Source organism: Pinus tabuliformis, chromosome 2_1 (genome assembly GCF_031772625.1).
Source record: "Pinus tabuliformis cultivar Carrire ecotype Pingquan chromosome 2_1, CPIR1, whole genome shotgun sequence".
Lineage (NCBI taxonomy): Eukaryota > Viridiplantae > Streptophyta > Pinopsida > Pinales > Pinaceae > Pinus > Pinus tabuliformis.
Genome location: NC_142299.1, coordinates 444,720,617 through 444,743,793, shown reverse-complemented (window position 1 = coordinate 444,743,793; position 23,177 = coordinate 444,720,617).

Here is a 23,177-nt window from a genome sequence, read left to right as displayed (position 1 = left end):
GGAGATGCATTCGTGTTGACTTTTGAGATATTGACTAGTATTCTTTGGAAGTTGAGTTGTTGGATTGGAGGAGGTCATAATATTAGTCAAAAGGTCTTGGTTGTCCCATTTCTTTTGGTTCCTGAAGAAAATAAGAGATTTGTTTGGGTTTTCCTCTCTAAGAGAGGTTTTAGCCTTGACTTATAGCCTAGATTTGGTGTGTATTTTCCTTTGATGATCTTCATGTTTTGGTATTTGTTTGATGATGAATAACATATTAATTATAAGCAAAAGAAGAATTTAATCAATCAAGTAAAAGAATGACACAACCAACTATCAACATAAGATAAATCAACATCATTGGCTGCCCTAAGAATACGTATTGCAAAATATCTTTGTTATGCACGTGTTTGTCTCTATACATAATTGTTCAAATGTGGTTTTTCCAAAGAGAATAAAAAAAATATTGTTACTTTTTTTCTTACTTGTTATATATATAGAAAGAGAGTTGTTCCAAAAAGAAAAGAAAAATATTATTATTAGTTTTGCTTATTTGTTATATCTATATCTATATCTATATCTATATATATATATATATATATATATAAAGAGTTGTGATGAACATGAAAATCCCAAGTTATATTCATTAGAGGGTATTTAAACTCAAGTTATTTTTAGTAATATTTCTCTTCAATGTCTCTAAAATATTATGAAATATGTTAAGAATGAGTCATATATCCTCAACAATGTGATTAACATCTTTTACTGAAGGTCGTTACATCGAACTCAATTAGGAAGATATCAAGCAAATCCTTCTCATATTTCACTATTGATCTATCTCCATGCATAGATCATGTCTATTTGAAAATCAAAACAAATCACTATAATTAGGATATTCCTTTCCATCTTGTTTTTCATCATACCAATATTTTTAAAATTATTCCATTATGTTGTTAATCCATGAGCAAGGGTAAAGGCTGGGTAGTAGAGCAATGAGTATACATTTACCTTGTATTAATTATGCAATTTTATTCCAACCTAAATTTTTATTTATACTTACATTGTCTTCTTCCTTCTGTGTTGTATTTTCTGTCTTTTTGTAAAAAAAATTACTATGCAAGATTTTAATTAAGATTTTGCTATTGTTGGAGGTTTTTATTTGTGAGCTTCTTTATAAATAAAGACAATATGTTAATTTTTTTTGTATGTTTTGTTATCAATAATTTAATTTTGATTGCAGTTAATCAAACATTTGTTTATGGAATCGATCTGTGAATGGGATTGAATTTTTTTTTTTTTGGTAAGTAAAAAACATTTTATAAGTAAATACAAAAGGTGGAATCTTAGGATCCACTTTGGAGCTCAACATATGTTGGGCTTGAAAATGGCCTTTAGAGCTAGAAAACAATGGCGTTGTAAAGCCGTACAGTAGTGGGTGTGTTGGAAAAGTCAAGTGAATGTACAGAGACAGATGGCTTGAGTGGGTAAAGAATGGATGGAAACTGCACATGGTGTAGGGTGAAGAAAGTGGTTCTCTTGAGTCACTGGGTTTGGAAAACAATAGGGTGAAGAAAGTGGTGCTCTTGAGTGTCCTTGACTAGTTTTGTCTCCTTGCATTGAGCATAGGAATGTTTCCCTCCTAGGAACTAGAACATATACTTTTTCGACACTCATTCTTTCCACTGTACTATAGCATTATTTTATTCTTTTTCAAGCTTCATATAAAAGAAAAAAGACAAAAAAAAAATTATATATTCCAAAAAGAGTGGGAACGGGACATTATTTCCATATTTGATGGCAGCTAGAGTCAGTTGTGTCGCCCTTGAACAAAGCACTAAAAAATAAGTCTTTCCTCCATTGGGATGGGCTTTAATTTGACTTAGGAGAGCTTTAACCTTGTGATTGAGTCAGTAATCCTCCAATTGGTTACCTCTTCCAATCATATGGAGAGTTTGCTTATGCCTCCTGCATGAAAAACTTATACAAAGTTATCATATGTTTTCATATAGTCATAGCTGAGTAGTGTTTTTGTTCAAGGGAAGTAAACTTGAGACATCCTCTCTATGGTGTCTCTTGACCTATTTTTCAGTTGTCTATCCCTAGTTGTTAGCGTCATATTTGTTATCACATCAGTTTTATTGGCCCTTTGCTCGTGCCGATTTGGTAAGGTCCCCATTGACTTCTTGCTAGTGGGTCTTGCTCTTATCGACTACGACAAATTTCTCTGAGGGCAGATCTCATTATTGATAGGTCACCTTGCGCTCAGCATCGATCAATATCATGGGTCTTTAACTGAGTGGTTTCCCTTGTGTTTGACAACAGCTTTCATTATCACACATTGGGATTCATGTAGTACCTTGGTTTCCATTTGACCGTATTGGTGGATTCCTCATCTCTGTTTCAGCTTTCATTATTGGTTGGTTCAGAGAGTTTCTATTGTGTGCTAGCCACATCTTGTGTATGCCAGAAATGTGCTTCGGTTGGGTTACTACATCTTTTTTCGTCTGATTCCTTCCGCATTATTAGCCTACGAGTTACACTCGCGCTAGATTGATGAAGGATGCCTTAATGCCTTCCTTCTAACAGATATTTTCCCATCAACTTCAACTCATTGCTCTGGGAAAGAGATCTAGAGTCTATTTGGTAGTACCTTAGGGTTTGCAGTCATTAGTGGTAGATTCCTTCGCTATCGAGAGTGGGAAAACATTATTGTCTCCTGATTGATAGATTCTTTCAAGTGTTTGACTACAACTTATTTGTTCACACTTGTCATATTTTATTGGGTACCTTGACTCTCATCATCATTATCGGTGAGTAGCCTCGCATTTGTTAACAATATATATTGATGACTGGTAATCAAACGGTTTCTCACAGGGTTGACTTTAGATCATTCATTCCCATTGTGTAGAAATCTACCACGGCGGTCAGTGATGACCTCGGGTTTGCATCAACATGTCTTGGTTCACTTGTTAGTTGCTCCTATTTCTACTAGTTGACACCATTTACCTTATATGTTGCAGCTCCTTACAACAACATCTTATATGTTAGCACCCAAGTTGCTGTGTAGCACCATTTATTCCATCATGTTCACTTGGTACTATTTGGATCATTGATCAGCTCTATATGTGATATTTAGGTATGTACTTTCTTGATTATGATTATATGATCCATTATGTATTTTCAGTTCCTTTATACTTGTATTCATATTGGATCTATTTTGTATTTGACATAGGGACATGCTTTACTATTTTTAAGCATGGGTATGCCAGCCTCAGACATTAGTTTCTTTCCGATCTCTTTCGATGGCTTGGTAGACTGAATTCTGGTGAACTCCTTCTCAGTCTCGACATGATTCCTTCTGTACACTTAATACTTTTTGACCATCATGTACCCCTTATGACCTCATATATTAGGGGGCATCTGTTATAGCACCATTTATCACTCTTGGTAGATCTGATGCTCTGATTATGGCCTAGGGCAACCCTTCCTTCCATACTTGGTCCAAAATCTTAAAAACAGTGTTTTATTCCATATATTCTACTTTTCCCTGTGATAAAAGCGTGTACACATGGATTAGCAGATACCCAACCCGCGTAAATATGTTAAAACACTTAAAAACATTAAATTTCCTTAATTTTGGGAAGATTTCATGGGTTTTACTTGTTACTTACCTCCTATTGCCCGTGGCCCAACTGTTTCCCAACCGAAAAAACTAATTTGGAGAAGTATAAATAAACCTCCATGGGAAGGCCTTAATGGTGAAGAGAGGAGATATTGATACTATAGTGAGATTATCCCTGATTGAGTTTGACGAATCCTTGTGCCTCCTACACTCCCTAAAGCTTCAAGAAACTCTTGTTTCCTTGTAATAGATATCCTTCATCTTGCTTGACATATCATTGTATTGGTGATGGAAGCCGGGAAAGGATGGATCCAAAGGACAGTTCTGCTTGGAGTCAGAGAAGGTCTCAGGTTATATTTCTCCACTTTACTTGTAGCTAACTTCAATAAAAGGAATGTTATTTTGTTTCCGATATTAAATGTGGTTATGCATCAAGTTATGTTGTAATTTTTTTATGAATCTTATATTGATGTATAATTGGTCATTCATTTATATGGTTTAAGGTTAAGATCATGAACATGCTTTATGTTTCTACTGCTGTATATGTTCCATTTGAATAATTTTCAGGTTTCAAGAACATCAAGAGAAGCTAAGGATTTGCACCTCCAGGATCTACCGAAACGTAGGACATCTGCATAAGGACACTCCTACATAGTTCAGTAGAATAAACATTTATATTGATTTCCTGAGCATTTCTTGTTGTGGTTTTCCTTCTGCTTTGTTGGGGTTCTCAATCCAAAGCCCTAGCATGGTCTCACCCACAACACCTATCTAAATGGTTTACAGCCTTAGTTCTATACTAATCTCTTCAAGTCTAGAATATTGTACTCGTTTGGAGGAGTATTGAAAACCGGAAAAAGGGATCAGATCTATTTCCAAAAGTATTACAAGACTATCATTAGATCTTTATCTACAACACTGAAAGAAGACGTATGTTCGAAGGCTTGTTATAGCACCTACAGGATCGCCCTAACCATAAATCAAGGCTAAAATCAACTTTATTATTCAAGTTGTGGAACATTGAAACGGATCAAGCGATGTAAGAAGCATCAAGCATATGGCACCAAGTAACCTTGAAGATCATATTAAAAAAAAAGATTGGATCAAATACCTCAAGGATGAAATTAGAACAGTAAGAGGCATCTTGAAGAATCCTCTTCAACAAACCTGGAGGACTAAGGTAAGCAATCCTTGAGGTACATATAATTGTTTTTATTATATAATTATCTAATCCTTATTATATTAGGGTTTTGAAACATCTTTTTTTGGTTCTAGGTTTTGTAATATTGAAAAAGTTGTTGGCATCCAAGTTCTTGTAAAACCTAGTTGATTGAGAAACTCTAACCCTAATTTCTTTTGCTCCCTCATAGAAGCCCCAGTTTTGGTTTCTAGGGTCTGTAGGTAGTCTAAGTAGAAATTAAAAGCCCTAGTAAGTATAGAATTGAATTTGAAACCCTAGAATTGATATCTTAGGGTTTGGAGTTTGTTAGATCATATTCTTGTACTTGTATACTTTTGGTACTTGTTAAGTAAATATTGCAGATACATATAGAAATGTTGATATATAAATAGTAAGAAAGGAGTCCTTCAAGTAGAATCTTCCACATTCTCATAAAATATAAGTATTATTTTTTATTACCTGTATATTTATCTTTCTCTTTGTTACTTGATCATTACCTTTCCTTGGAAGGACTAAACTTGCAGCTATAAGGATTATGGCTAGATTCAGAGGGATATTTCAGAGGAAAGTCTTGTATCATGAAAGAAGCCTTGTTGTAGAAGAAACCCTACAAGGTTTGTGAAAGGAACAACTCAAGGAATGTTTAAAGAATTGTAGCATATATTCTTCATATAAGAATGCACAATTGTTTTACTTTTACTAACTTTCATGTCTAAGGTTTCACTATAAATATTCTTATGTTGTTGAAGATAATTGACCTTTAGATCAAATCAATCCTTGTCATACTATCTATCCTTTGTTAACTTTGGCAAAACCATAATATTCAAGGTTCAATATGAAACCCTCTCTTAGTTAGGGTTTGTTGATAAAATATAGAACATATAATGAAATCCTAATCTCTTTATGTTTAAGATTTGTTGATATAAAACCCTAGTTTTTTGGGGTTTGTTGTTGTTGTCTAGATTTTATGATGAAACCCTATATATTTAGGGTTTGATGACAAAACCCTTGTAATTTTTAAACCTAGGAATGAAATGCTAGGTGTATATGCTTCCATATGATTGAAACCCTAACTTGGTTGAGTTGTTGCATATCTTTGATAATTATATATAAGGTTTACATCAAAAACCTAATAGAAATTGATATAAGTCTCTCAGGAATGATAATGAAACCCTAGAAGTAATAATGCTTTCACTATGATTGAAATAAATTATTGATATCTTAAGTTTAGTTTTGATGATGGAATATAGGGTTTGCAACAAAAAACCTAGCAAAGGTTGTTGTGAGAAGTCTAAGATATGAAAATGTAACCCTAGTCGATTGCTTCTCTTTTTTCTATATAAGTTTAGAATTTGATATTTCGAGTTCAAAGTTTTTTTGGTAACCCTAGATGCTCTCTCTATTATAGTTTGATAATCTTCGTTTGACTTTTCATCCTCGTATATATTTCTTCTTGGTTGTACTTGTTGATGAATATTTGTAGGTACATAGTCTTCAAGAAATGGAAGATGCTTACCACATACTTGATGAAATGATGATGATGTTGAGAATGATGAAAATAGGGAGTTGTAAGAATCTTGATAGCATTGAAGTGTACGTTGATGATTAATACATGACCTTGTTTCCATGTGAGAATGAATGATGTTCCAAAAGGTTGAAAGTTATCTAATGATATGATGATAATGCATGTGTGACTAAGTTGTTGATGGATTTATGCCCTAGTAGAGAAGAAGCTCATATAAAGAAAGTGTATAACTCCCCATTTAAGAGGGAGGGAATATTGTAATAGCTATAGTAAAGACCCTGGATAAAGAGTGAGATCAAACAAAGGCTAAAGCACTAGAGATGGTAATTCATGAGTTGTATTCATGATAATAAATTTGTGATTGATGAAGTTGTGAAAAAGGATTGGATGTTTTGGAAAAGTGTTGAGGTTGAGTTTGGTGTTTTTGGAGAAGTTGAAGAAGAAATTTTCGTGAAAATATGATGACCTTAGTAACATCAGAATAGTTGAAGACCCCAAAGTTTTTTGCTAGCATACAAGAACATATAAAATAGAAGTTTGATATTGGTTTGGGTCATGAAGCTATTGTATGTGCCAAAAAAAGAACAAGCAGTAGATGTGTTGATTAAATATCTTCCCAAGAAGAAGTTAGTTTATTTTAGGAGCATACTCAGATTGGTGGATATCACTAATTTGGTTGAGAGGAGAGATGAAGTACCATAAAACTGCATGTATGATGGTACTTGGGAGAATAACATGGCCTAATTAATATTGAGATCTCAATTGACATCTAGATCCCAGAGGGAGGTTATCGTGTGGAGCTCAGGTTTAGTATTGATACCTGGATCCCTATAAGGGTTGGTGTTAAGGCATGGAGAACTAGATGGTATCCATATCTTGTTGGATGGATACCATTGTTGTAGCTTGATGGTACTTATAGTGGAAATTTCCTAGATGACACCTTAGTCCATGTTGAGAGGATACCTTGGAGATGATGGTATCCCAAGCATTATGTACGTTATTGTACTCTTTTTAGGAACATTTCAAATTGAGATCAACCTAGTACCAGTTGAACAATTATGAATACCTCCCTAGTTAAGAGGGAGTATTGAGAAATGTAACTAGTATCAGTCTTCATAATTGTATTTCGGTGATGATGTAATATATTTGTCAAAAGAAAGAAAAATGAAAATTTATTTATAAACATGGGTTTCATGCTTTATGTATTTTTGTTTCTAGTTCAAGCCTCCATTGAAGGCTTATAGGGTTGATTCATAAGTTATTGTCGATGTCTAGACCCTTCTTGGGCTCTCTATGTATGTCAAAGAAAGAAAAATAAATGTGTATCAAAATGTATCTATTTCCTCCTCCTCCAAGTCATCTTCCTCATCAAGTAACTCAACTTCCTCACCAAGAAAGTCAGCTCAATTAAAGATGATTCAACCCCACAAAAGGTTATATATAAGCAGAGATTTCGACTTAGTATGACATCAATATCGTGAAGTAATTCAATCTAAAATTTAAGGAAGAAGTTAGAATACTTCCACCCGGATAATAATTAAAATCGATGTTGAGTTGTTCCAACTCAATCAAGCGACCAAAGTCTGCTGGTATGGTCCCATTGAAGTTGTACTAATCACTTCAAGTCTATAATATTGTACTCGTTTGAAGAAGTATTGAAAAACGGAAAAGGGACCAAATATATTTCCAAAATTAGTACAAGATTATCCCTAAATATTTATCTATAACAATGAAAGAAGATGTATATTTGAAGACTTGTAGTAACACCTACAGAATCGCCCTAACCATAAATCAAGGATAAAATTAACTTTAAGATCGGAACAAATACCTCAAGGATGAAATTAGACTAGTAAGAGGCATCTTAAAGAATCCTTTGCAAGAGACATGGAGGACTAAGGTAAGAAATCCTTGAGGTATGTATAATTGCTTTTATTATATAATTACCTAATCCTTATTATATTATGGTTTTGAAATATCTTTTTTTGGTTCTAGGGCTTGTAATATTGAAAAAAATTTGGCATCCAAGTTATTGTAAAACCTAGTCGATTGAGAAACCCTAACCCTATTTTATTTTGTTCCCTCATAAAAGCCCTAGTTTTGGTTTTTAGGGTTTGTAGGTAGTCTAAGGAGAAATTAAAATCCCTAGTAAGTATAGAATTGAATTTGAAACCCCAGAATTGATATCTTAGGGTTTGAAGTTTGTTAGATCATACTCTTGTACTTGTATACTTTTGGTACTTGTCAATTAAATATTGTAGATACATATAGAAATGTTGATATATAAATAGTAAGAAAGGAGTCCTTCAAGTAGAATCTTACACATTGTCATAAAATATAAGTGTTATTTTTTTATTTCACATATTTTTAGCTTTATCTTTGTTACTTGATCATTATCCTTTCCTTGGAAGGACTAAACTTGCAAGTATAAGGATTATGGCTCGATTCAGAGGGATATTTCAGGGGAAAGTATTGTATCATGAAAGAAGACTTGTTGCAGAAGAAACCCTAGAAAGTTTGTGAAAGGAACAACTCAAGGAATGTTTAAAGACTTGTGGCAGATATTCTTCATATAAGAACGCACAATCGTTTTACTTATTACTAACTTTCATGTCTAAGGTTTCACTATAAATATTCTTATGTTGTTGAAGATAGTTGACCTTTAGATCAAATCAATCCTTGTCATACTATCTATCCTTTGTTAACTTTGGTAAAACCATAATATTTAGGGTTCAATATAAAACTCTCTCCTACTTGGGGTTTGTTGATAAAATCTAGAACATATAATGAAATCCTAATCTCTTGATGTTTAAGATTTCTTAATATAAAACCCTAGTTTTTTGGGGTTTGTTGTTGTTTTCTAGGTTTTATAATGAAACCCTAGATTTTTAGAGTTTGATGAATTAGGGTTTATGACAAAACCCTTGTAATTGTTAAACCTAAGAATGAAACACTAGGTGTATATGATTCCATATGGTTGAAACCCTAACTTGGTTGAGTTGTTGCATATGTTTTATAATTATATATAAGGTTTATGTCAAAACCCTAATAGAAATTGATATAAGTATCTCGGGAAAGATAGTAAAACCCTAGATGTAATAATGCTTTCACTATGATTGAAATAAATTATTGATATCTAAAGTTTAGTTTTGATGATGAAATCTAGGGTTTGTGACAAAAACCCTAGCAGAGGTTGTTGTGAGAAGTCTAGGATGTGAAAATGTAACCCTAGTCGATTGCTTCTATTTTTTCTATCTAAGTTTAGAATTTGATATTTAGAATTCAAAGTTTTTTTGGCAACCCTAGGTGCTCTCTCTATTATAATTTGATAATCTTAATTTGACTTTTCATGCTCCTATATATTTATTCTTGGTTGTACTTGTTGATGAAGATTTGCAGGTACATAGTCTTCAAGATATGGAAGATGCTTACCACATACTTGATGAATTGATGATGATGTTGAGCATGATGAAAATAGGGATTTGTAAGAATATTGATAGCATTAAAGTGTACATTGATGATTAATATATGACCTTGTTTCCATGTGAGAAGGAATGATCTTCCAAAAGATTGAAAGTTACCTAATGATATGATGATAAACCATGTGTGGTTGAGTTGTTGATGGATTTATCTCGTAGCAGAGAAGAAAATCAGATAAAGAAAGTGTATAACTCCCCAGTTAAGAGGGAGGGAATATTGTAACAGCTATAATAAAGACCTTGGAGAAAGAGTGAGATCAAAGAAAGGTTAAAGCACTACATATGGTAATTCATGAGTTGTATTCATGATTAATAAATTTTTGATTGATGAAGTTGTGAACAAGAATTGGATTTTTTGGAAAAGTGTTGAGGCTGAGTTTGGGGTTGTTGGATAAGTTTAAGAAGAAATATTTCATGAAAATAAGATGAACTAAGTAACATCAGAATAGTGGAAGACCCAAAGATTTGTGCTAGCATACAAGAACATATACAATATAATTTTGATATTGGTTGGGGTCATGAAGCCATTGTACGTGTGAAAAAATGAACAAGTAGTTGATGTGTTGATGAAATCTCTTCCCAACAAGAAGTTAGTTTATTTTGGGAGCATGCTCAGAATGATGGTTATCAGTAATTTGGTTGAGAGGAGAGATAAAGTACCATAAAACTGCCTATATGATGGTACTTGTGAGGATAGCATGGCCTGGTTAATATTGAGATCTCAGTTGACGTCTAGATCCTAGAGGGAGGTTATCATGTGGAGCTCAGGTTTGGTATTGATACCTGGATCCCTGTAAGGGTTGGTGTCAAGGCATGGAGGACTAGGTGGTATCTGTATCTTGTTGGATGGATACCATTATTGTAGCCTGATGGTACCTATAGAGGCAATTTCCTAGATGACACCTTAGTCTATGTTGAGGGGATACCTTGGTAGTGTTGGTATCCCAAGCATTATGTATGTTGTTGTACTCTTTCTAAGAACATTTGAAACTGAGATCAACCTAGTACCAGTTGAACAATTATGAATACCTCCCTAGTTAAGAGGTAGTGTTGAGAAATGTAACTAGTATCAGTCTTCATAATTGTATTCGGTCATGATGTAATATATTTGTCAAAAGAAAGAAAAATTACAATTTATTGTAAAAAAAAATTATTTATAAGCATGGGTTTCATGCTTTATGTATTTTTGTTTCTAGTTAAAGCCTCCGATGAAGGCTTATAGGGTTGATTCATAAGTTGTTGTCGATGTCTAGACCATTCTTGGGCTCTCTATGTTAAAGAAAGAAAAATATATGTGTATCAAAATGTATCTATTTCCTCCTCCACCAAGTCATCTTCCTCATCAAGCAAGTTGGATCCATTAAAGATGATTTAACCCCACAAAAGGTTATATATAAGCAGATATTTCGACCTAGTATGACATCAATCTCATGAAGTAATTCAATTTGCAATTTGAGGAAGAAATAAGTGTGAAATGCTTAGAAAGGAAGGTCTACTCCATTACAAGAATAAACAAGGCTAGCGAAGTAGAAGAGGATTAAAATTTATTCTTGGCCTATCCACACGCGTGGAATGACTAAAGAAAATGTGTTAAGTTATAGGACTAAAGATATAGGCCGAGAATTTAGAAGCTGCAGAAGAGGCCGAAACTCCATTTGACTTGGATATTGGAGATGCATTCGTGTTGACTTTTGAGATATTGACTAGTATTCTTTGGAAGTTGAGTTGGTGGAATGGAGGAGATCATACTATTAGGCAAAAGGTCTTGGTTGTCTCATTTCTTTTGGTTCCTGAAGAAAATAAGACATTTGTTCGATTTTTCCTCTCTAGAGAGGTTTTAGCCTTGACTTATAGCCTACATTTGGTGTGTATTTTCCTTTGATGATCTTCATGTTTTGGTATTTGTTTGATGATGAAGAACATAATAATAATAAGCAAAAGAAGAATTTAATCAAGTAAAGAATGACACAAGCAACTATCAACATAAGAGAAATCAACATCATTGACCACCCTAAGAATACGTATTGCAAAATCTCATTGTTATGCACGTGTTTGTCTCTATACATAATTTGTTCAAATGTGGTTTATCCAAAAAGAAAATAAAATATTGTTAACATTTTTCTTATTTGTTATATATATAGAAAAAGAGTTGTTCCAAAAAGAAAAATAAAAAAATTATTATTTTTTTCTTATTTGTTATATATATATAAAGTTGTGATGAACATGAAAATCCCAAGTTATATTCATTAGAGGGTATTTAAACTCAAGTTATTTTTAATAATATTTCTCTTCAATCGCTCTAAAATATTCTGAAATATGTTAAAAATGAGTCATATATTCTCAACAATGTGATTAACATCTTTTACCGAAGGTCATTACATCAAACTCAATTAGGAAGATATCAAGAAAATCCTATATTGCACTATTGATCTATCTCTATGGAGAAATCATGTCTATCTGAAAATCAAAACAAATCACTGTAATTAGGATATTCCTTTCCATCTTGTTTTTCATCATACCAATATTTTTAAAATTATTCCATTGCGTTATTAATCCCTATGCAAGGGTAAAGGCTGGGTTGTAGAACAATGAATACACATTTACCTAAAACCTACTCTTTTATTTCTACTCACATCTTCCTTCCGTGTTGTATTTTTTATCTTTTTTATAAAAAAATTACTGTACAAGATTTTAATTAAGATTTTGTGCAAGATTTTAATTAAGATTTTGTTATTATGTGTGAGCTTCTTTATAAATAAATACAATATGTTAATTTTTTTTGTGCAGTTTGTTATCAATAATTTGATTTTGAGGGCAGTTAATCAGACATTTGTTTATGGAATCAATATGTGAATGGGATTGAATTATTAATCTTTTGTGAGTGAATTTTTTTTTGTAAGTAAATACAAAAAGTGGAATCCTGGGAGCCACTTTGGAGCTCAGCATATGTTGGGCTTGAAAATGGCCTTTGGGCTTGAAAATGGCCTTTAGAACCGTACAGTAGTGGGTGTCGCACTGTAAGCCATACAATAATGGGTGTGTTGTAAAAGTCAAGTGTACGTACAAAGACAGATGCGTGAGTGGTAAAGAATGGATGGAAACTGCGCATGGTGTAGGGTGAATAAAGTGGTGTTCGAGTCACTGAGTTGGACGATAATAGGGAAACATAAATATTTCATTTCTTATCCAAAAGAAATTAGACCATATTATATTTAATAATATGAACATTTATATATAACATCAACGTGAAAACGATTTTGTGTTTTATAAGTATTATTTTGTATTATGAAATGAGAATTATTTTCTTTTCAAATTGGAAAAAATTTAAATATCTAATTGTATATGTATTATGATTTGCACAATAATTTAATTATGGAAGAATTTTTTTCTTGCATATTAGTTACAATTTTGTCTTTTTGTATTTTCTATCTTAACAGATACGCATATATATCTCATAATAACACACAACAACACATGGTACTAGTTCCTTTTATTCATGTTTTGATGTAATGATATACAATGTCTTACTTACTATATAGGGAGTCTATACACTCCATAAAAGACTTGTGGCTTTTTTGGGGTTAAAGCTAACACCCAAAAACTAGCTTTCTCCCACAATATGAACATAGCAACAACTCCCCCAAATCCAATCCCTATTCCTATACTCAATGCTAACAATGACATATTTTCATTTACACGACTCAACCATCCCACTTTAACATGAGGATTATTGCTAGTACTATTACCCTCTATCATAGGGTTTTCCTTTTGATTACTACATCGATCTATAGGACACCCCCATAAGCATTTATTACTTTGAAATGAAGTGACATCAAAAGTTGAAAATTGTGTCCCTGTTGGAATTGGTCCACATAATTTGTTACATGAAACATCTAGAACCCGCAACCAATGTAAGATAGAGAGTTCTTGAGGAATTTTTCCACTCAAATTATTTTTTGCCAAGTCCAACACCTCCAAAGTAGATATGTTACTAAGAGATGTATTTATTGACCCTTCAAAGTGATTCCCAGACAGATTTAGCCATCGCAAGCTGCTCATACTCCCTATGCTTGTAGGTATTTCTCCTACAAGATTATTGTTAGACAAATCAAATAAAGTGTTTTCCACATAAACATCGGCAAATCCGGGGATTATAAAGGATCCGGGTAGTACATATGGAATTAGAAATCCGTTTGTGTCATATATTTCATTATTTTTTCCAAGGGAAGATACATTGGTTGCAAATCCCCTAAGTCTCTCAAGGTGAAATGGCATTATTCCACTAAATTTATTGTTGGATAAATTCAAGTAACTCAACTTTGTGAGATTTGTAATCCATTTAGGAATATCACCATGGATATTATTATAACTAATATTTAATATCACCAAGTTATGGAATAATGCAAGGTGATTAGGCAATTCCCCTGTCAACCTATTTGCACTTAAATCTAGCCATTGTAGAGAAGTGTAATTGCCAAAGCTCTTAGGAATTGGTCCCTCTATACTATTTTGAGATAGATCTAAAATGATCAATGAAACTAGACCAATAATAGTATTAGGAATAGGGCAATCAATAGTATTATCGTTTATCTGCAAAACCATAAGAGATTTTAATTGACCTATACTATATGGGATGGCAGTTAAATTATTTGAATTTAAATTTAGATATTGGATTGAATGAAGGTTTCCTAAATCCTTTGGAATTTCACCACTTAAATTATTATTTTGCAATGTCATAAACACAAGATTGCTCAAATTACCCAATTGAAATGGTATGCTCCCAAACAATTTGTTTTCTGCTAACCTAAGCTCCTCTAAGTTATACAACAACCCCAATTCATTTGGTATCCTACCGTCCAAAATATTATCAAATAAAGACAAGGACATAAGTGCAGTGCAATTGCCCAAATGCATAGGGATGTGACCATTTAAATAATTGCTTTGGAGATAAAGAGAACCTAGGTTTCTTAGGTAACCCAAAGTCGAAGGGATTGGACCAGGTTTCTTAGGTAACCCAAAGTCGAAGGGATTGGACCACTAAAATGGTTACCACTGAAATTTTTACCTGAAATGGATAATGTACGGAGAGATGTGCAGTTGCTTAAAGAAGTCGGAATAATTCCACCCAGTAAATAATTATCAGTGAAGTCCCTGTGAAGTTGCTTCCTGAAAGGTCGATCATCCTGAGGCGTGTGCAATTACACAGTGCTTTTGGAATAGATCCTCCCAAGTACTGATTGTCTCTAAGATAAAGTATTCTCAGCGCTTTAAGCTGCCCGAATCCAGGTGGAATTCCTCCTGTAAATTTGTTACCTGAAATAGATAATGTACGGAGAGATGTGCAGTTGCTCAAAGAATTTGGTATACTTCCACCCAGATTATTATAATTGATGCTGAGCTCTTCCAACTCGATCAGGCAAGCAAAGTCTGCTGGTATGGTCCCTGTGAGGTTGCTTTCTGAAAGGTCGATCCTTTTGAGGTGTGTGCAATTAGACAGTGCTTTTGGAATAGATCCTCCTAGGTACTGATTGTAGCTAAGATCAAGTATTCTCAGCGCTTTAAGCTGCGCGAATCCAGCTGGAATTCCTCCTCTAAAATAATTAGAGGAGAGGTTCAACGCGTGCAATAAGGAGAGGTTGGCCAGAAATGGGGAAAGGGTACCATTCAATGCGTGATCCTCATCCCCATCCTCATAGAATCTGGTATTAGGAAGTATTACAGCGACAAATCTTCTAGTGTGTTTCCTGCAGGTAATACCATTCCAGGAGCACACCTTCAGTGAGTTCTCCGCAGTCCAGCTGGACAGCTTTCCAGATGGATCCGATTTGATGTGTCTTTTAAAAGCCAGAAGAGCTTCAATATCCCTTTTCTCGTGACGGTCCATTGATGATTGGAATTTGTCACTTTTCTCGTCTAGCACAGCACGTCCATCAAAAGCAAATTCATCAGAAGAAGCAGAATCGGTCCGATCATTACTCAAATTAACAGCTGCTGCACTTACAGTTAGAGTGGCGACCATGAATAGGAAGCACGGTAGCATCACAATAACAACGCCTTTAGGATCCATTTCTCCGTCTCAAAAACTCAAAACGCCCTGCAAAGTTGAGTGAGTTGTGTTGCTAGACATATGTACATATTTATAAGGAGAACGGAAGGAAGGGAAAGAGAAATCGCTGTATTGAGCGGGAGAGGAGAGGAGAGGGGAGGGGTGAAGGAAGAAGTTGAGGTATTGGCTGCTGGTCTTGCAGCGATAAACACGGAAATTGGCGTATAGAGCGGGAGATAGAAAGACCTATTGACTCCTGGTCTTGCCGTATAGAGGTGATGTGTCTTTATTTGTTCCGTTCAAAACAAAATGCTTTCAACTTTTATTTTATTTTACTTTTATAATAACTTGTTCTATTTGAATTTTTAAATAAATGTTAATGTGTTAATTAATTTATTTTAAATAGTTAGAGACAACCATATTAATTTATTTTAAATAGCTTGAGACAATAATATTGGTGGAAAGAAGTAAGTTTGAATCTAAGAGATTCACTTAGAATGATGTTGTTTAATGTTTTATATTTCATAATTTAGGTTTAGCTGTGTATTTAGTTTATAATAGCATAGTTTAACTATGTGTCATTTTTGCTAGAAAAATAATGAAAATTTCAGCATGATTTTGATTATAAATCTGATTGAATTTTTTGGAAATTTAGGTTACTATTGTCAAGCTTCAAGATTTTGGGTGCCCTAACAGTTTTTTATGGTGCTCAATCTATTTCCACCATCAAAAACAAGGTTCAAGCACTCTTGATGTCAATTTTGTTGAAAAAAATGCCCTGATTCTGACTAACACTCATGCTTAAGTTATGAATAATGTCATAGTTTAAATATTTTTATCAATCTTAAATTTATTATTGGTATTTGGTTTTCTTTTACATAATTATGGTGATAGCATTTAGAATAAGACTTTAATTTTTAATTTAATTATCAATAATTATTAACTGAATGATATGATTTTAACTTCCATAAATATTTTAAAAGAGTCACAAAATAAAACAAAGATTGAGATTTATCTCAAAAGTAGTTATGCTATTTTTAATTTTTTTGTTAAAATAATTAATAAAAAAAGTGTCATATTAACATGTGTCATATTAAAATGATATAATTGTACAAAACCCCAACAACATGTATGACCTATATCATTTAATGATGTTAATTACTTATGCACAACAAAAATTGATAGATCATTTATTGTAATAAATAATGATATCATCATATAAACACAATAAATTAAATATGGAGATTCGAAGGAAAAAAGACACTAACAATCTGATTAGCCTCTTTTCTTTATTTATTAATCATTTTCTACATAAATATTACAAAACTAGCCTTAATTTCCTTTTTGTCTAAATTTCAAAGATCATTGGGTTGTCAAGCCAAAGAGCATTATAGCCTCAACCATTCTTTAGTCTCTTCATTCTTCAACCATTTCTTTCTTCATGGGTTCCTGTTGTTCCTACATCTTACAACTTCCATGTCCACCACTTCATGAATGTTATTTTCTTCCCCTTCTCTTATTTTTGTTGGAAAAATGTAAAGTTGCAACTATTAATTCCAATTTTCCTTAACCTTAATATTTTCTTGTGAATTTAGTTAGTCTTCTTGTGTTCTTTCTTTGGATATTTTCAACAAAAAAATATCAAGAAAAAAATAATAGCAACATAGAATGCAGAAATGAGGCTCTCAACTAGGGAAAAAACCCCTCGAAGTGAAAATCACATAAAAATCTTCTCTTCTTATAAAATCTACTTCAAATGGGACAACAAAGACCTAATCCCTAGACCAAGTCCTCCTCCAAGTACCAAGTCAGCCCTTTTAGTCATGTCTTTCCATAATCTAGCACCAACCAACTTCAAACTGCAACTTCGACTTTCCTACTTTAGAACTATTGCTTTGACCTACAACTTTAGCCCTGTAGTTGTTGCAGAAAATATAAGTCAACGCTTCAAGAAGTCTTCCTTGATCAAGGCATCTCCTTCCAAGATCAACGAAGTCAAACCAAAATATCTTTCTTTCCCAGCTAATTGATACTGCAACTCGAACCTGCAATTTTGGCCTTCTTGGAAGTTGCAGAAACCCTAATCCTTTGCATGTGTGTGAGAAATAGAGCCCAAACACAAGATTTTCATCCTTCCTTTCTTCTTTTAGACCTCCACTATCTTTTTCTCTTGCTTCCCACCGATAGATCCAACTTCCTTCTTGAAATCGAACTTGTGAGTGAGTGAGTCACAAATTGGGTCGAAGTACTTGTAGATGTTGACTTTATTGACTCGTGACAGTAACTCCTATGACCTAACAAACCCTAGAGCATGACGAACATGATTTTACCTAGAATACCATCAATAATGAGCATGAAACCTATGCTTTAAAATAATAATTTTTTATTTACTTTTCTTATTCGTTACATAGAATACATATTGAAATGAGTACAACAATAATTATGAAGACTGAAACTAGTTACATTTCCAACAAGTCTATCAACAAATCTTCCTTACGCAACATCATCTTATCCTCACCCCTAGAGAACATTCATGTAACGAATAGCATGACAACCATTGTTACAAGGAAACCCATGCAAACAAACACTTCAACAGATATACCAAGGTATGTAATCGGTCACAGTACTGCACCCATGCATCAACTTGCTCACTGCAATCCCATCAATCCATCCACATTCAATGAGGAGCCATTAATTGATGCCTCATTGGGATTCTACATGCTACCTACGGCTTTTCTCATCAAACACATAGATGAAGATCATTATATTGAGGTTGCCTCGACAATTATTTTAATGTATTCAAGTAAATTATATAAAGCGATGTATTAGTATCAATTATGGGCAAAAACATGGAGCTGGGTTAATTTTTTTGGTGAAATAGGTTATGTTTTGGTGGAAAAAAATGGCTCAATCGATTCATTCAAGCACCCTCGTGAGTTAAAAAAATAGCTCGATTGAGAGTTAAAAACTAACCCTTAATATTTGAAAACAACGCCACTCCCTTCAGCTGATCAAACAAGTCATCAATCCTCAAAAAAGGGTACCTATTCTTAATCGTCACCTTGTTCAATTGCCCATAATCGATGAATAACTTGAGGGTATCATCTTTCTTCTTCACAAACAACATTGGTGCACCCCAAGGCAACACACTTGGCATAATGTAACCCTTGTCAAGCATTTCCTTCAATTGCAACTTCAATTCCACTAACTCTAGAGTGCTCATCCTGTACGGTGCCTTTGAGGTGATAACTTTGAGATATTTGTTGGGAATACATCCTGAAACTGTTGTAAATTTGGGTACCTGTTCAAGACCTCAGCATCCTCAACATCCTTACCTTTGTCATTGGAAATATGCACTACAAATAAGACACAGCCTTTCCGACAATTGTGCTTTGCCTACATACCTATAACCATTCTAACCCGTGTCGCCTTCTTCTTATCATGCAAGAATCTCTACTCTCCATTTTCATCAAAGCACTCAATATCCCTATCATAGCAGTCTACCTTAGTACTATGAAGATACAACCAATCCATACCTAGAACCATATTGTACGAACCCAATGGAAGGACATTCATATGCGTTGATGTAGACATACCATTCAACTCAAATGCACAAACTCTTACCCAATGATGAAATCATTTCTAGTACCTGTAGCCAACTACACTAACCAACAATATGCATGTACTTCTTTATTCAAAACACGCTTATCCACCAGGTCATGACTGATATAAATATAGTTAGATCCAGGGTCAATCAAAATAGAAACAACTTGATCACAAAGATTAGCTTCCATCTCCATAATATATGCATGTTGATCAACCTTCTTATTACCCAAAGATGCATAAATTCGAGGAATACTCTATCCAACATCCCCAACTGTCTGTGCTTCTTGAGCACTATAAATCTGTAGTATGCCACCCTAATGTTGCACACAATCTCTCCTATGATGATCCTAGCCACAAGTCTAATATTGTAAAGGCTTCCTGTCATCACCCTTATTCTACTCCTCATAGTAAAATCCTTATCCTTTGACAGTTGTATTGAACCTATTATGTGACACTATGTTCTCTTTGTTTCTTGTATCCGGTAATCTTCCTCGCTTCTTATCCCACTTTCCCTTTTTATTGTCATTACCATTCCACTTCTATTTGGATTCATACATATATTTCGATTGCTCATAACCATACTTTATATTTTTTATGGCTTCCTCCAATGATCTAGGCTCATCAATATCAATATTGTCCTTGAATGTTACCGACAACCCAATGATGAATCTCTAAATATTAGGTTTCTCCTCCTTAAGACAAGGTATATACCTCAATAAATCCAAGAACCTGCTAGTATACTCCTCGTTATCCATAGATCTTTTAATAGCTCTGGTGAAAATTCAATGTAATAAAAGTAAATGAAGGAAAAATAATAACCACAGATGATGGGACACTTATTCCAAGTTGAATGTTGGGCAAAATCCTAGTGATGGGCATCACTTGTGATTTTTTATGGCTAAGGAAAATGGCAAAGGCAATGGCTCAGGCTTTGGAAAGGCAAAATGGAATTTTTGGCACATTTAATTATGAAAATAATGGAAATTGGGAGAAAAGGGAGATGAAAGGTCACGGGTTGCATGTGAGGAAAAAATTGAAGGGAAATAATAAAATAAAGGCCTTATTCATAAAAAGGCTTCTAAGGATCAGTTGGTAACCTTTTTGTCAGTTCAATTTTGGAACTCTCTCATTATTCTCTCTCTCTCATACTCTTGGAGACTTAGAGTTTTCCTGTAACACTCTTGGTGGGTGTGTTATACTTGGATTCTTGGATCAAGAAGGTAAAGGAAGAGAAGGAAAGAACAAGATGGCATCGGGATCAATAGTTACATCATATTTTCTTGCAGGTACTGAGTTGCTATATTTCCTTCACTAGTTCTGGCATGCATCGCATATAAACATGGATTTTTGGTTGTGATTTGTCATTAACATGGAGGATGGTCGGGATTGACAGTGGACTCCCTAGCATTTTCATATCCTAGATATCCATGGTGATTGTGGGTTTACTTTCATTGTTTGTTTTCGGTTGGTTCTCATGTTTCCTTAGCTTGGCTTGAGTTACTAGTCCTAGAAGCCTTGGTTGGACAAATTCTCTAAAATCCCTAGGTGGGTTGAGTTACTAGTCCTAGAAGCACTGGTTAGATAAATACTCTAGAAGCCCTACATAATATGTGGGTTGAGTTACTAGTATTGGAAGCCTTGGTTGGACAAACGCTCTAGAAGCCCTGGAAGGCTTGGATGGAGACCAATCTAATGATGGTTTTGTGATGTCTGATAGTGAGGTGGAATCACTATTTGATGGGTTTAGGTGGATGGCCCCTGGAAGCCTTGGATGGTTTTGATTGATGTGTTCTATGAGGTCCCACATTCATGCTTGGAATATGGCACAAGGGTGAATGGATGAAGAGAGGTTTTTCTTAGCCATTCTAGGATTGGGTGGAATGTGGAAGTCCCATCCCGAGTTTGGATTTTGTATCATTAATGAAAGGTTATTTCTCCTTTTATTTCTATGAGTATTATGATGGATTATATGTGGTATATATGACTATGATTTCATTGATATTTATGTCCCTATTATGTTGGTTATGTATGTGTTTTATAACAGCAACCATGTGTGGCTCTCATCATGTTTTTACTTGCAATTGAATGATCAATGTATCTATGACCTAATGGATGGAATGGCAGTTGATGTGTTGAGGCATCAATGATTCTTAGCGATTCCTAGCTAGGTATGAGACCCCTATGCTCAGAACTCTTATTTACACCTGTAGATTACATATTCGTGATATGTTTGACGAAATGCATGTCATGGCTAGTAGGGGTCGAGTGAAGGTCTTGAACAAGTATTTGCTTTACTACTGTCATTTCCATGTTATTTTACTGATATGAAGAGATGGTTCAATTCTTGGCAGTGAGCTAGGCTCTGGGCCTGAAAAAGTGGCTCAAATCCCAGAGTCGTTGGCATATCACTGACAAATTTAGTCTTTGGTCGTTAGCAGGTAAGCTTGTGAGAGCGACTTTCAGTTTCTTGACACTATCATGCCTATAACATCAGAGCGATCGAGGCTTAAGTTGTCCAGACGTGCAGTGGGACCCAAGGGCAAGCTATCTAGAGTATTGGATTGGTTTCTGAGAGTCCTGTAGTTGATATTGAATTTTTGTATGGTGTGTTTCCATTATTGCACTTCATTAACATGACTTAGGAAGTCGAGTCATATCATAGTGGCCTCTCGTTGCATGTTTACCCCAGCTGGCCAGTTGCTTCGGTAGATGTGGTAAGAGGGTGCTACAGAGTGGATTAGAGCATGCTTCACCCCTCGAACTTGATGGGCTATGTTTTTGTCATGCATGCATGTTAATTTCATGTGTTTCTCTCGCACTTGCATTCGATGTGCTTGTTGCATTGGCATGATGTTGTTCATGGTTGAAGTGATCTCGTCATTTGAAACTTGATGTTTTGTTGTGGAATGCATCACCGTGAGTATATGACTAATTACATGTTGATGTATGTCACTTACATGTATCGTTGTAGTATGATTGGTTATATTCTTTAATGTTTGGTTACATTATTATATGCCCAGTTGCATGTATCATTCTTGTAGGTTTGATTTCAAGTATCGTGCACCCATGCTTGATCAAACATGTTTAGGCATATTTGTGGATGGTTATGCATCACTTATTCATGTTCATGTTTTCCTATTGTCAAGTGTATAGTGACTCAATGATGGTGGTTTTCATGTATGAGGTTGTGGTGTGTGTTTTTATTGAGATCATGCATTGATGACTAGACCCTAGTAATAATGATGGTTGCATGGTCATGTGATTATGTGTTAGGTCCCTATAATACTAGTGATTCCCCCATTACTATTGTCGTTGTATCCCTTATTGTTATTGTTGTGCCCCTATTGTCCCATATTGTTATTATTGTGCCCCATAGAATCCCTCTATTGTTAATTTTGTGCCTTTATCTTATTATTGTTAGGTCAGCTTGGTTATATTGTGACCCCTTAGACTCCTATATATAGAAAGGAGGTTTTGTCATTTGAATCATCCAAGAATTGTTCATTTATGTAATGTAAAGGAGGTTTCCCCCTTGAAGAGGCTAAATTCTAAGACCTTGATCTATCTTTTCTATCTTTTTCTGGGTTGGTTCCATAACATTTGGTATCAAAGCTTTGGATTTAGGGTTTTGCTGCTCCAAATAGGTCATCGTGGAATTTTTTCTATAATTTTTTTTTTGCGAGGTTTCAGAAGCTAAAAACAAAACCCATTTGAGACCAAGTCTCGCTGAATGTCCGGTCCGA